Source organism: Mus caroli, chromosome 14 (genome assembly GCF_900094665.2).
Source record: "Mus caroli chromosome 14, CAROLI_EIJ_v1.1, whole genome shotgun sequence".
Classification (NCBI taxonomy): Eukaryota; Metazoa; Chordata; class Mammalia; order Rodentia; family Muridae; genus Mus; species Mus caroli.
In genome coordinates, this window is record NC_034583.1 from 40549313 (window position 1) to 40563722 (window position 14410).

The 14410-nt window shown below is 43.6% G+C and overlaps 1 long non-coding RNA gene across 1 annotated transcript in view; it reads left to right on the forward strand.

The window, feature by feature from the left end:
* Positions 1-14410, forward strand: part of LOC110308844 — a 124506-nt gene that overhangs the window by 30107 nt on the left and 79989 nt on the right. Inside the window, exon 4 of the long non-coding RNA XR_002379610.1 lies at positions 1702-1866. This is a non-coding gene — a long non-coding RNA (uncharacterized LOC110308844). The remainder of the gene's footprint in view (positions 1-1701; positions 1867-14410) is intronic.

A 14410-nucleotide genomic window follows, 5' to 3' on the forward strand; every position in this document is an offset into this window, starting at 1 on the left:
CACCATGTGGTTGCTGGGATTTGAACTCCGGACCTTTGGAAGAGCAATCGGGTGCTCTTACCCACTGAGCCATCTCACCAGCCCTCTGGTGATTTTCAATCTTGTAGCTACTGAAGCAGACACTGGAAGCGTTTGAGGTCTCAAGCAGAAGGCTCAGAATCCTCCCTCCGCTTGACTCTACAGTTAGTGTGCTATCCACTAGGCTCCCACGTCATGTCTGCCTGGTCAGGTTAACAGCCTGGTTGTCACTTTCGTTTAGAATCCATATTTTAGATTCTTGCTCAGATGATGTACATTTTTATTTCCTGATGGAAGAGGGAATGAAATTAAACAGTAAATAAAAGAATGTTCAGAAGTATAAAATTATAAATAAAATAAGAGGCTGGAGAGAGGGTTCAGCTAAGAGCACATACTGCAGCCAGACAGCGATGGTGCACGCCTTTAATCCCAGAACTCAGGAAGCAGAGGCAGACAGATATTTGTGAGTGAGGGCCAATCTCTTCCACAGAGTGAGTTCCAGGACAGTCAGGGCTACACAGAGAAACCAGTCTCAAAACACCAAAGGAAAAACCAAGAAAAATCAAAAAACAAAAAACCAAAACCATGCAGTGTTCTTGCAGAGGACCTAGTTCTGTTTCTAGTAAGAAGCATTGCCTCCTGGAACTTCAGCTCTAGGTAGCCCCATGCCTTTGGCTTTTCTGGTCATCTGTGCTCACATACACACACCTACATAGAGACACACACACACACTGAATTTAAAAATGAAATAAAATTTGTAAAAAAAAAAAAAATGTTGCATTGTATCTCAGTTAGTACAGGGCTTGCCCAGCACAAACAAAGCTCTTAGCTAGACTCCCAGCAGTCACACAGTGAAATCAGCAAGCTTAGAAGCTGAAGGTCTTTCTCTGGACATCCCCAGTCATAGGCCAGCCTCAGATCCTGAAACTCTTATCTTAAAGAAAAAAAAAAAAAAAAAAGGAAATCAAGAATGCTGCTCCCGAATCGACAGTACACTATAACCATGGAAGGTTCTGAAAAAAGAGCAGTTTGTCACCACTGAACAGTGGCCTTGCTCTCACGTGCGCATCGATGGTGGCAAAAAAACTATTAGTCTCCTCTGAAACCTGCATTCAGCAAGATTCCCTAAATCGTCCCTTCTCCTCCTGTCCTGACTGTGGCCTCTGGGCCTCTATTTCCTGTATAGGCCCTGAAGCGGATACTGATGTGTGCAACATCCTTTTAGGAATCCTTTTAGGAATTCATGTTCCTTAGACAAATGGCTCCTGGGAAGAGAGTGTATATCAAATGCAATCCTGACACATACAGAATTGAGTTCGGTTAGAACCTAGCCATCCAGGGATGAAAGGTGAGTGCCTTAACCCACCATGTTATCTGCATAGGACTTTTCTATCTTAAATGGAACAGACATCCCTGCAAAACAATACTGGGCTGAGATTAATGAGTTACAGGTGACCCTCAGACACAGGAAGGTTGACTTTGGATAATCACCCAGAAAGGTCAAGAGCTTATCTGAATTCACCACAAGTCTAGGATCTGGGTGAAAATAAAGGACAAGAAATACCCCAGGGAGAGACTTTCTTCAACCTTAGTTTGTGTTCCTGCTACTCTCTGCTGAGTGTAACCTTCAGCTGTGGTATTCCCCCACACATCTTTGGCCCAAACTATGTCTTTGCATTGCAGAAATAACACCAAAGCCCTGAGCAATGCTTTGCAGACATCTAGGGGCTCAGGATGTGTGATGTAGCCCAGTTCTGTTTGTTGACATCCAGCTTTTGAAAGCATCAGCCTTTGAGAGTGGAGCAATATTGGAGCTATGGAGTCACCTTTAACCTGGAAATATCGAAGGTGTCTCACTTACTTTACTGTTCAAGGCTATCTGTGTTCATAACTCTCATCCATGAACCCAGTTGGAATTGTCTGTGTAAGGCAGAATGATACTCCATGCCACAGTGAGGACAGTGTTGTGTATTTCATTAGTCAGAGGTAAAACAAGAATGTTTGGGGCAACTAGAGCGATGGCCAGTGGTGCAAAGCACTTCTAGAGGACCTGGCTGGATTCTCAGCACCCACAAGGTAGTTCATAACTGTAACTTCTGTGTCAGGAGACCTGACACCTTCTTCTGGCTTCCTGGGTCATTTCATGCACCCAGAGCACAGACAAACAGACAGGCCAAAAAAAAAAAAAAAGTCATAAACATAAAAAAAGAAAATACATTAAAAGCAAAACAAAACAAAACAAAACAAAAAAAAATCCGTGTTGGGTCTTTGTTAGGACTCCATCAGCCCTGGGAGAAGCCAAGGTGCAGATGCCTCTCAGACTGAAATAGAAGTTCAGAGTGCAAAGTGGAGTTTAAAAGTGAGTAAATATCTAAAAGCCCCAGGGTGTCTCCCCTGGCAGGTAGAGCGCCGGTCCAGGTGCACGTCAACAACACAGATACAAAGGCACTACCCGTAGGCATCCCCAGTCGCCCCAAACCAGGAAGAATTGAAACCAGAGGCCTTTGGCGAGCAACCCCTAAAAAACAATGGACTGCAACGGAGCATAGGGCACAAAGTTGTCTTAGGGCCCTAGAAACCAGGGCAAACTCATTAGCACATACAAAGAAAGAATGTGTTAATCAGAAGGGGGTTGGTCAGCCCTGAGAGTCCCCCAAGGCCACTTTCTCCTAGCTTTGTCCTCAGAAGACAGCATCTTGCTGAGGGCTCTCCGGGCTGGGTCTAGCAACAATTAAGTGTTCATTTAAACAAATCTGGGTAGGGTGCCTGCAGGCCTACATTCCTCTGAGTGAATGGATCTAATGTAGATGACCTCTACGGAGACTGGCATTGAGCCAGGTACAGATCCGGAAGAAGAATTTCGATTGCAGGGTTATGGGTCAGACAAAGTAGTCCTAGGTCTACGAGACAGGGATGCTTAGTAGATAAGGGGAATCCTTCAGACAGGATAAGCGTTTGGTCTGGAAGTCATACTGGCAAGATCTCGGATTGTAGCCTATTTAAGGGATGGAAAGAAAGCCGATACGTCTGGCCCAGAGAGGTTGCAGATAATAAAAGATAATGTTTATTGAGTTCTTTGTAGTTGCCAGACACCTCGGAAGGCAGGTGACTCTCTTAATTTTCATCCTATAAGATAAGCACTATCTTCATTCCTTTTGGACTGAAGAGGAAACTATGGCACATATAAGTGAATAAATCCTCAGAGTTGGAGAGCAGAGGGGCAGGCTGGGAGGCATGGGAGTGTGTGGTCCATTTTATCAACGGCTCATACTGAAGCCAGGGGTTGAAGGAGCCAGACCTTGGTATAACTAGTAGGTTGAGGATTTTTGTCTTCTAAGAACAATGTGTGGTTTTAAAAGAGTGACTGGCTCAGATGTTTCCTTGGAAGAAAATCACGCTGGCCAAAGTGGGACAGTGTCACTCAGCCGCAGCCTTTGAACCTCCGCATTTGCTTCCCATGTGTCCTCTGAAAAAGAGGGAATTGTGCTTTCCCTCCAGACTTCTAGGATTTTTTCACCCACAGGTTGAACACGTGCACACACACATGCAAAGAGAGGGGGGGGGAAGAGAAGGAGAGAGGAAGGGAGGGAGAGAGGAAGGGAGGGAGAGAAGGAGAGAAAGAAAGTAAAGAAGGGAGAGCGGGGTAGGTATCTGGTTTACAATACTAAAGATCAGGCCCTGTTTAGGCAATGGCTGTACAAGTTGGAGCCTTCTGTTTTCTCACCAGGGGGACAAGTGACAGTCCATGGCAGTGTCACTGGGGCTGAATACAGCAGCCACAAGTTGTCCTTGTCTTCTTCCGGTTTGTTTTGTTTGTTTGTTGTTGTTTGGTTTGGTTTTTGTCCCCTACCACCTCCCATACAAAGAATTGAGGTTCAGCAGGTAGACAGTATTAGGAGTGTTGTCAGGGATCAAGATAAGGACATAAGGACAGAAACCAATGTGAGCATTGTAGGGTCTCAGGCCCTATGGAACATAAGAAGGAAACCCACTTAGCCTAACTGGGGAGGAATAGGGAGACTAGTTTCTGGTTTCCCAGTGGGAGCCCAGAGTAAGAACCATGTAGAAGAGAGATGCCAACCTGGACCACAGGAAAGAGATAATAAAGCTTTGTGACTAACCAGGGATGGTAAGCCTTTAATCCCCACAAATGGGAAGCATACACCTTTAATTCCAGTGCTCTAGAGGCAGAGGGATCACTGTGAGTTTGAGGCCAGTCTGCTCTACATTATGCATTCTAGAATGGCCAAGGCTACACAGAGAGATCTTGTCTCAAAAAAACCTAAATAAATAAATAAATAAACAAATAGATAGATAGATAGATAAATAGATGTCATGTGACTAGCAGGATTCTCTGATGATCCAGTATAGTGAGAGAAAGAAGAGGTCTGAGCCCTATCCTTCCAGCTACTCCAGGCTGAGGCCAGGAGATGGAGAGACACCACCCAAAAGACGGACAAGAGAACAGTTTAAGTAAGACTTACAATGAGATTGTCAAGTGAGGTCCTTGGAATGTTCATAGGAAGGAGGTAGGAAGAATTAGGTATGTGCTTTGAGAGAATGGGAGGCATCTATAACCACAATATAATCACAGATCAGATATTCATAACTTCTTTGAGGAATTTTGTTGGCAAGAGACACACATGCCACAGCAAATATGTGCCACTCAGAAAATACATTTCAGCCAGACTATGCTGGCACATACCTTTAACCCCAGCACTTGGGAGGCAGAGCCAGGAGGACCTCTTGAGTTCAGGTCAGCCTACTCTACTCTATAAAAGTGAATTCCAGGACAGCCAGGGCTACACTGAGAAACCCTACTACAAAAACACAAACAAACCAAAACCAAAGTCAACCAAACAAATAAACAACAAACAACAATAAAACCGAAGTTTCAGGAGTCAGTTCTCTCTTTTTGTTGTGGGCTCCATGGGTCAAATTCATGACTTTAGGCCATGGTGACAAATGCTTTTAAAGCCTTGTCTTTATTTCTAAATGAAGGAAATAAGATGCATTTTAGCAATGGTCTAGCAGATGCAATAGGAGAGCAAGGTTTGATGTTAGTGCCCAAATGGGAAGACTGACCTCCCTGGGTTGGGAACCTCACTGTCCATCCAAAGTTTAATAAAGAACTAATGCTGGTACTCGTGAGTCCGATGTATGAAAGTAAGATATGGAGATCTAAAGTGCTTCAATGTTTGGATGAAATGGAAAGTAACTGAATGATAAGAAGCCAACATGTTAAGGAGACAAGGAAAAGATGCAGGAGTTGTTGAAGAGAGCAAAAAGAGGAGGGATAGGAGGCAGAGGCAGGCAGATTTCTGAGTTCCAGGCCAGCCTGGTCTATAGAGTGAGTTCCGGGACAGTCAGGGCTACTTGGAGAAACCCTGTCTAGAAAACAAAAACAAAAACAAAAACAAAAACAAAAACAAAAACAAAAAACAAAAGAAGGAGAAGGGGGGAGGGGAGAGGAGGAGGCGGGGAAGGAGGAGGAGGAAGAAGAGGGATGGAGTAAAGCGACAAACCAAGGACGGAAAGCTTGTCCCTAGTCTGTACTTTCTTGTGAGTAAAGTGTATGTTACTTCGTGGCACTGGGGCTCAAACTCACTCGGGGGATGGGAGCGGGGCAGGGCTCAGGTCCGATAGGAAGGTGCTCTTCCTCTGACCTCCTCGCTTTGAAACACGCTGTGGTCAGTGTCAAGACTGGTAGGAACTGTACCACGCATTCGTTTAGCGCCAGGCCAGCCAACAGAATTGGGCTTCTCGCAGGCACCTTGTGGAAGGGCAGATCGTTCCACCTAATTTAACCAGAGTGACAGATACTTTTTGCCAGCACCACAGTGTAATGAGAAAAGAGCCAGGGATTGGAGGAGCTTAGAGAGGTACTCACGGGTGGAACATAGAATCTGAGCAGAGTGAAGAGAAAACAGGGCTCTTGAGACAGGTGAGGGTACCGACCCTGAGTCAGGACCCACACTGTAGAGACAGTGAGTCCTGGTGGGATCAGAATATATACAGCTTTGTCCTTCATAGATCTCCCCAGATACTTCCTTGTTGGGCAGGGGAGATGGTTCAAGCATGGGGAAAAGAAAAGCACCTGCCACCTTCAGTTTGATACCCATGGAAGGAGAAAAACAATTTCCCAACAGTTATTCCCAGACGTATACATGTCGGATACATGTACCCTCACTTACATCACACAAAATAACACTCGCCAGTACATTTTAGTTTAAAATGTTATTTTATTGTCATTGCCTTAAGACAGGGTCTCCCTCCGTAGCTCAGGCTAGCCTTGAATAACGATGGATGATGAAGGTAGTATGACACACACACACACACACACACACACCTCGAAGAGCTCACATGCATTTTTTTCTTCTTCCTTACTGTGCACTAGGATGGCAACCCCTCCCCCATGCACACCTGGGTGACTCTCAGTGGTTCTTTGGAGGTTTTTGAGTAAAGACAGTGTCCCCAAGAGACTAGGATAAGATGAAAAGCTAGGGAAGGAGAAGGCAGGAGAGAAAGTCTTTTAGAGAGAAAACCAATTCAACCTAAGGATTCAGTGCATGGATGCTGTCAAGAAATGTCCTTGTGGGAAAGGTGTGGTGGGAACATGACAATCACTTCACTGGGGACTGTGGCTCTCCTAGGCTGACTGGTGCTTTTGTGTGTCGACCACAAGGTGGGTATTTACCTAAAGCTTATCCTGCAGGAATTCTCCTATTTGTGGATTAAGTCAGCTTCCTATCGCTGGCTCTCTGGTCATTAACCATGTGAGGACTTTTGAATCAGAAGCAGGCCCTTTAATCAGTCTGGACTGGCCTTTCAGTGTACATGTGATAGAGCTGAGCCCTAGCAAGGTGAAGCCTGCTCTTTCTATGTCAGTGCCTTAATTCTGGGGCTGTGTTTCAGCCTCAGGCTGTAGTCACAGCACCGTCTCATGTTTCTGTTGAAGATCTGCATCTTATTCTGAATTAAAAGCTCTTGGATCTTCCTTGTTTTAAAGTTAAACTGCTTCTCTCATGGCTCAGGAAACTGGAACGCAGGAAGTGCACCAGGGAGATTTTTGGGTGTTTTGAAAAGTATCTGATACACATACACGAATACGTGTACATGCACACACACACACACTAGCTCACACAAGGTGCGTGTGTGTACACCCCTCCTTCCACTATGTACGTCTTCAGGCTTGGCACAGCATCTTTACCAGCTGAGCCAACTACTGACCCTTTGTTCTTTCTGACTTTTAAAACAAGTATTTATGTGTTTGATGTGCATTGGTGCTTTACTCAAGTGTGTGCCTATGTACCATTTGCATGCCTGGTGTTTGTAGAGACCAGGAGAAGATATTGTAGCCCCTGAAGCTGGAGTTACAGGCAATTGTCAAACCCATAGGTAGGTGATGGGAATTCAACCTCTGAAAAACAAAAAACAAAAAACAAAAAACAAAACAACAAAACCCAGCAAGGGCTCTTAACTCTGTCCAACCTCACACGGGTAGTCCAGGCTGGCCTTGAACTTGGGATCCTCCTGCCTCCATTTATTTCCCTTAGAACTCTACCAGAGATCATTACCATGGCTGGCCTGGCTTGTTTCTCAAAGTGTATATAAACTGTACTCAAGGTGCTGGGTATGTAGCTAAGCTGCAGAATACTCACGGCCACAAGGCCCTGGGTTCTAGACACAGTCCTAGAAACTAAAGTAAATGTTACCCATAAAAAAGAATTGACAAAATGCTTGCCTGCTATGCATGAAGCACTGGGTTCAATCTTCTGTCACATAAACCAACATTGTGGCCCAAACTTGCAATTCCAGCACTCAGGAGGTAAGGGAGGAAGGAGTTCAGGGTTAACCTGGGATACAGTGTCTCACCAGAAGGCCAGGGTTGGGGATGAGGAAAGATTTTCATTTCTCTTGGAATAAATTTTGTACAAGAAAATTGAACCGGGAGTAGTTGTTCATGCCTGTAATTTTAGCATTAAGAGGCCGAGGCAGGAGAACATCTGTGAGTTGGAGGCCAACATAGTGAGTTTCAGTACACCATGGGCTAGAGAGACTATTAACTATCTGGACTATATTAAAAAAAAAAACAAAAACAAAAAACCAACAAGCTGGATTCGTTGCTGCACACCTTTAGTCCCGGCGCTCGGGAAGGAAAGTCAGGAAGATCTCTGAGTTCGACGAGACCAGCCTGGTTCTAAAGAGTGAATCTCAGGATAGTCAGGGCTAGACAGAGAAACATACAAAAACTAAAAACAAAAACGAAACAAAACCTCAAGCAACCAAAAAGGAAAGAGGGGAAGGGAGAGAGAGAGAGAGTACTAGGTGAACTACTATAGAGCCTAGCTAATGGCTAAGGCTATCCTTGTGTGGTCACTTCAACTGCCTACTGTTCCCTGTGTACCTACTATGTTAGTTAGTGATATGGTCTTTGGTAGATTATCTACCTAATTTGACTTTTTTTTTTTTTAAACACTGGAAATGGAACTCAGGACCTCCTTCCTTCCTTCTAGACAAGCACTGTACCAGTAAGCTATATCCCCATGACTGCATTATTTTCTGGCAAAAACATAGGATTATTATTTTTGCCCAGAGAGTCCTCTACTTGAAAAATATTCAATTTGACGGACATGCAGAAGTATTTGGCATATATCAGGTGCTTAATAAATGCGTTTGGCATACAGCAGGAGCTTAATAGATGCTGCTTACTCCTTTTACACTTCATGCCAAGGCTCCAGAGGTTTAAAGGCTCATTTGTAGGTGTTGAGCTGTTCAGAACTGCAACAGTAAGGCCGATGTAGTTATGATTAGAGCCATTTGATATTGTGTATTCAATTTTGTAATGTAACCTGATATCAGCAGCCAAGATCTTTGTCCTGAAGGGATTTCAATAGTCAGCAAAGTGGGCTGATTTAACAGCCGTTAATTCTGAGAGTCTGTTCAAGTTCAAAGTCTGTCTGTTTTACATGTAAATGGCTCTTTTTCATGTATTTTGTATTGGAATTTAGGAACAAATGCCTGTCACTTTTCTTTCTCTTTGCATGGGATCGCAGGCGCTTTTATTATCACAGAGCCCTGTTATTGTGATACCTCACACAGGGAATGCACACTCTGACATTAGGCACCAAATTGCTGGAATATCCTGTGTTTTCTATTCATTAAAGCCCCAAAGTACTATGTGCAAATTCCCTTACTTTAATTACACACCTCAGGGATACACAAGCCAAAAAAAAAAAAAAAAAAAAAAATGGAGGCAGGCAGACAAAAAGCCAGGTCTTTGCCAAAAAACCCCCAGCCCCTAAACTGGTAAACACTTATTTTCAGCGGAGATATCTGCTATTAATTCCTATAGTGACTTTCCCAGCTGAAATAATGAGCTCTCAGAGCACAAACAGGAGCAGCAGGCAGCCGGCCCATCTCCTATTTGCGTGTTTGTTTCTCAGCAGTTGAAGAACGTTTGTGTATTTCCCCAGTGCAGAGGCTTCAGGTGTCTCTGTTTTCCAAAGAGCCGGTAGATTGATTGGTGCCCTGAGAATTAAGGGGGGGGGTGAGGGGGGAACCACCAAACCAAACTGTTTATTAGGGCCCAGAAGCAAAGTGTCTCTATCTACCTTATCAACTTACTGATTTTACTGGGGGAAAAAAATCAGATGTAGAAGAGAGAATGTGAGATCTTTTAGGGAACTTTCAGGAATTTTCTGGAGGATAATTTAACATTTTTTTGTTTTTGTTTTCTTTTTGAACTTGTGCTTGGGAACCAAAGCACTGAACTAAACTCTCAACACCCCAAACTAACAGAAATTTATTCTAAACTAATAAATTAAAAAAAAAGTATTGCTCCATTAAGCAGATTAGGTAATAAAACATATTAGAAAGGTTGAAGTGCCCCCCACCCCAAACCCGGTCAGGATTTTTTTTTTTTAAATTCTGTGTAATTACAAGCTTTGGAATGTAGGCAATAAGAAAAAAATAGCCCCCCTCCCACACACACACACCACATACCAGACAAATTTGACAAAGACCAGGATAATTCACATGTTCACTCAGTTTCTTACATGTGTGTAAAGCTTAGACTAAGAGGTACTTTGTGTAGAGAAGCACCCAGGAAGGCTTCCTGGAGAGCAAAGGAGAAACAGTTAAACCAACACGTGAGCCAGCAAAGTCAATATATTGATTAATTCCTATGACCACAGAGCTATCTACTTAACAGTCAATTAACCATTTAACATACTTCTTGATACAAAAGAAGTTAAAAAGATATAATCAATAATTGCAGGTTTAACGTCCTTTAGTGTAATCGTGGATACAGGTTTTAATCTATTGTCAAAGAATGAAGTATTTACCATTTTAATGAAAGTGTGACTTTGATTACCGCCAAAACAAGAGAAAAAGTTCCTTGTCTTCACAGCGCTTTAAAAAAAAAAAAAAATTCAAGGTTTAACCGAACCTTTCTTCCTAAATGAAATTTTTAGCAGATACATGATTTTTTTTAAGCAATGAATAAATGAATAACATGTATAAGAATTTTTTTTGTTCCATAAGCAGCAGCAATGCCCTATTAACTTTGACAGACAACTTGGCATTAGCCATTTTAAAATCCAACGTGGGATAAAGCTATGCATTACTAGTCTCCCTACATTTTTGTCAAGAGATGAACATTTTGCCAGATTTTTAATAACAGGCCGGGAGCTCTGTCAGTCAGTTTGTTTAGCCCCTGCAAGGTTTCGCCTGTGTCTGTCTACCACCCCACTGGGTGGAGCCCCGCCTGTCCTAGCTCCCTGCACTCCTCCCCTGCAATTACGCAAAGTCAACAGCAATCACTCCCACCGCCTTGAGCTACCTGCGCTATCAACAGTGCGGATTCCAGGCGGACAAGCTTTGTTTGTCTCTGCCTCCACACCCCAATTAGGACTTTTTTTTCTTCTTCTTCTTCTTTCCCCTGCCCTGGTAATTTGGCACCAACGCCCTGGGTGGACCAGATAACTCTTTTTAAAAAAAACGCGTTCAAGTCATTCTTCGGCCCATCCCCCGCTCCTGGCCCAACCCAATTAATTCTTGCTCCGTCCTCTTTTCACTACTTCCTATACCGGCACCCCCCCAAATCCGAATACCCACCCTTTCCCCCAAAAGGGACTCTTAGGAAGAAATTGAAGTCTGGCAGAAGGCAAGTGCAGCGGCTAACTGCTAACTAGTTACCATGCCGACTGGAGCCTGTGCAGAGGAATGCAGGCTGCCACACCGAACTCAATGAGAAGAGGAGAAAATGTGCAAGCAGCACTCCTTTGGTCGTGATGCTGGGGAATCCGAGACAGGGCTGTTGGTATGGAAAAATCTCACTGCATGCAATTTGCAAACATGCCAACTCAATAGCATGTGATAGGCGCTGCATGGAACTTAGAGGTCTTGAGGTCTTAAAGGGCTGAACAGGGATAAGAGAAATGCTGTGTTCTGTCCCATGATCAACGTGTAAGAAAGATGGGGTTTATTAATTTGACATGAGAATCTTGCACCTATAAAAATGATTAAGCTTGTCATCAGTGTGCTGCTTCTGAGTCCAGTCGTCAGGCCTGGTATACTTATTTTCAGTACTTTCCTTTGGACTGGTCATTTGAAAACCAAAACCAAAAACCCATTTCTGTTCTGAAAGTCAACAAAAGAACTCACGGGACTTTGGGACTGTGTTTTCAAAGAGATCTGAGGATGAAAAAAAAAAAAAAAACCAAAAAACCCAAAACAAAACAGGAAATGCCTCTGAGCATGCTGGACCGGGTGGCTTTAATTTATGTGGAGCAAGATTGGAGGCAGGAGACAACCTCAGGCGAGCAAGATTCAGCTGGGGTCCCCGATAGAGGCTGGCTGGTGTTTCTACCAGGCTGCTTTCAGGGAGACCCCTTTGGTCTGGAGATGAGATGATTTTTACTCAATGTGCCAGGGACACTGAGGAGGGGAGATTCCAGGCTCATCAGGACATGATGACTCTGTCTGTCCAAACTCACAGAATCCTGTATCCAAATCCCCTCTGTCCCACACACTGATGTGAACCTGGGATTTTCCAGAGTGGGCGGAAGCGTTTTCTAAAGTGAGGGTGACTCCGTATTATGCCTCCTACTTCACCTCACATCAGGACAATTTCTGTCTGCATGGATTTTTGGTCTTCCACATTGGTTGGTTCCAAACTGTCCTGCACATCGCTGGCAAAATAGTTTCCCCTGCTTGCCAACTCAACCCTGTCTTTTCATGGTTTCATGGCCCAAGGCCTCCCTATGGCTCCTCATTGCCATGGCAACCACATGTCCTGGATTTTTTTTTCAGGATTTTTTTTTCTCCTTCTTCTTAATTCAAATATTCTGTCATGTGGTCAAACCATGTGTCAGATCATATGCCAAAAGAGATGTCCTGATTTTAGTTTTAAAATATGGCTAGGAATCGCTCCCAAGACGCCTGTTGTTTGTCCTCTTCTATCGTCAAAGCTAAGGCTTCTCTTTCGACATGGTGTTTTTAGTACTTGTAGAGATACTGTTACAATAAGCATCACCACCGATGATTTTATGCCCGAGCAGAAGAACAGATAGGAGATATTATGTCCCTGTATGGTTGAGAAAATTTAGGGACAATCTGATTACCTCTCATTCCCATGGTGGCCAGATGACAGACTCCCAGCTGAGTAACTCTCCTGTCCTTTTCTCTCCCAGCATGCCGTGCTTTTTATTCTAGATTTGCTTACTATCTAGGTTCCAGAAAAGTCTTTCAGGAGACTGACTGTAGGAGACAGGCTTTCTCCTGAATTAAGCTTCATGTCCACTTGTGAAGGTAAGCAAGAATGAGGAGGGAGGGCTTTAACTAGAATGCCCTGGTAGCCAAAGGCTGATGATGGCTTCCACACACATTTGTAAATGGAGAAAGAGGTGGGAATTCCAGAGAACCAATTTAATAGTAATATTTAAAGATAAATTTATTTAACTAAACATGTGCTTCTTTTTTTTTTCTTTCATTTTGTTGTTTGTTTGTTTTGTCTAATTTTGAGAGAGAGTTTCTCTGTGTAGCCCTGGTTGTCCTAGAACTCACTCTGTAGAACAGGTTGGCTTCGAACTCACAGAGACCTGCCCTCCTCTGCCTCCAGAGTGCTGGGATCACAAGGTATGCACCACCACCATGCCTGACAATTTTCTTATTAAAATTTTTCAAATATATATTCTGGGGGCTGGAGAGATGGCTCGGCAGTTGAAAGAGCGTGCTGTCCATGCAGAGAAACTGCATTCTGTTTCCAGTACCCATAGCAGGCAGTTTCCAACTGCCTGGCTTTAGGCAGCCCAACACCTTCTTCACTCCATGAGCGTGCACCTCCCTACATACTACAGATATAAAATACAAAGAACACTTTAACAATGTTCTGAGAACTTTTATGCTAGGCTTCCCAACATGGACAAGTCCCTCATTTCTGACCACTTTTCTCTGTGCACTTGGGATTAACTCAGTCTTGCAGATGGTAGCAAGGGCATCTGTTTTGTTCAGTCCTCACTCTTTTTTTTTTTCCTTCTTTTTTTCTTTTTTTTTTTTTTTTGGTTTTTTGAGACAGGGTTTTCTCTGTATAGCCCTGGATGTCCTGGAACTCATTCTGTAGACCAGGCTGGCCTCGAATTAAGAAATTCGCCTGCCTCTGCCTCCTGAGTGCTGGGATTAAAGGTGTGTGACACCATGCCCGGCTTGTCTAGGCATCTTGACTGATGATCAATGAACTTATTTAGAAATGGGAACATAATCACTTCTCAGCCTTTTGGCTAAGATCAAATGTAGAAATGGGAACGTTACCAGAGCTACTTTGAAAATAGGAAGAAGCAGGTAGATTATTTTTGGCTAGACGCTAATGGAAGGGATTGTTATTAAGCAGAGAGGAGGCTTACGTTCTAATTGTTGTATCTTCAGTCTCAATGCTTTGCTGAAACTGGATGGGAAGAGACAATGATAAAGGGCTGGAGCTTCAGTAAGTGACAGTCTACGGCCACCACAGAGACAGCTTCTTGGGCAGACTGTCCTCCTGCTGTGACAGTAGCCTAGCTGTACACTGTGAAGCTCACCCTTCTCTGTTAGGATAACTAATTATGTCTGCATAAGACCTATCGGAATGGAAGGTAGAGAGACTTTGAGTCAACAGTCCCAGATTCTTGCCATGGTCAAATAGAAAACAAACTTGGAAAAGCCCAAATACACAGATGTTGTTTCACAATTTCTTTTTTTAAAGCCCTCATGTCTCTTTCAGTCTTTCCTTTTTTAATTTTATTTCTTAACTTTTAATTTTTTTTTCTTTCGGTTTTTCGAGACAGGGTTTCTCTGTGTAGCCCTGGCTGTCCTGGCACTCACTTTGTAGACCAGGCTGGCCTCGAACTCAGAA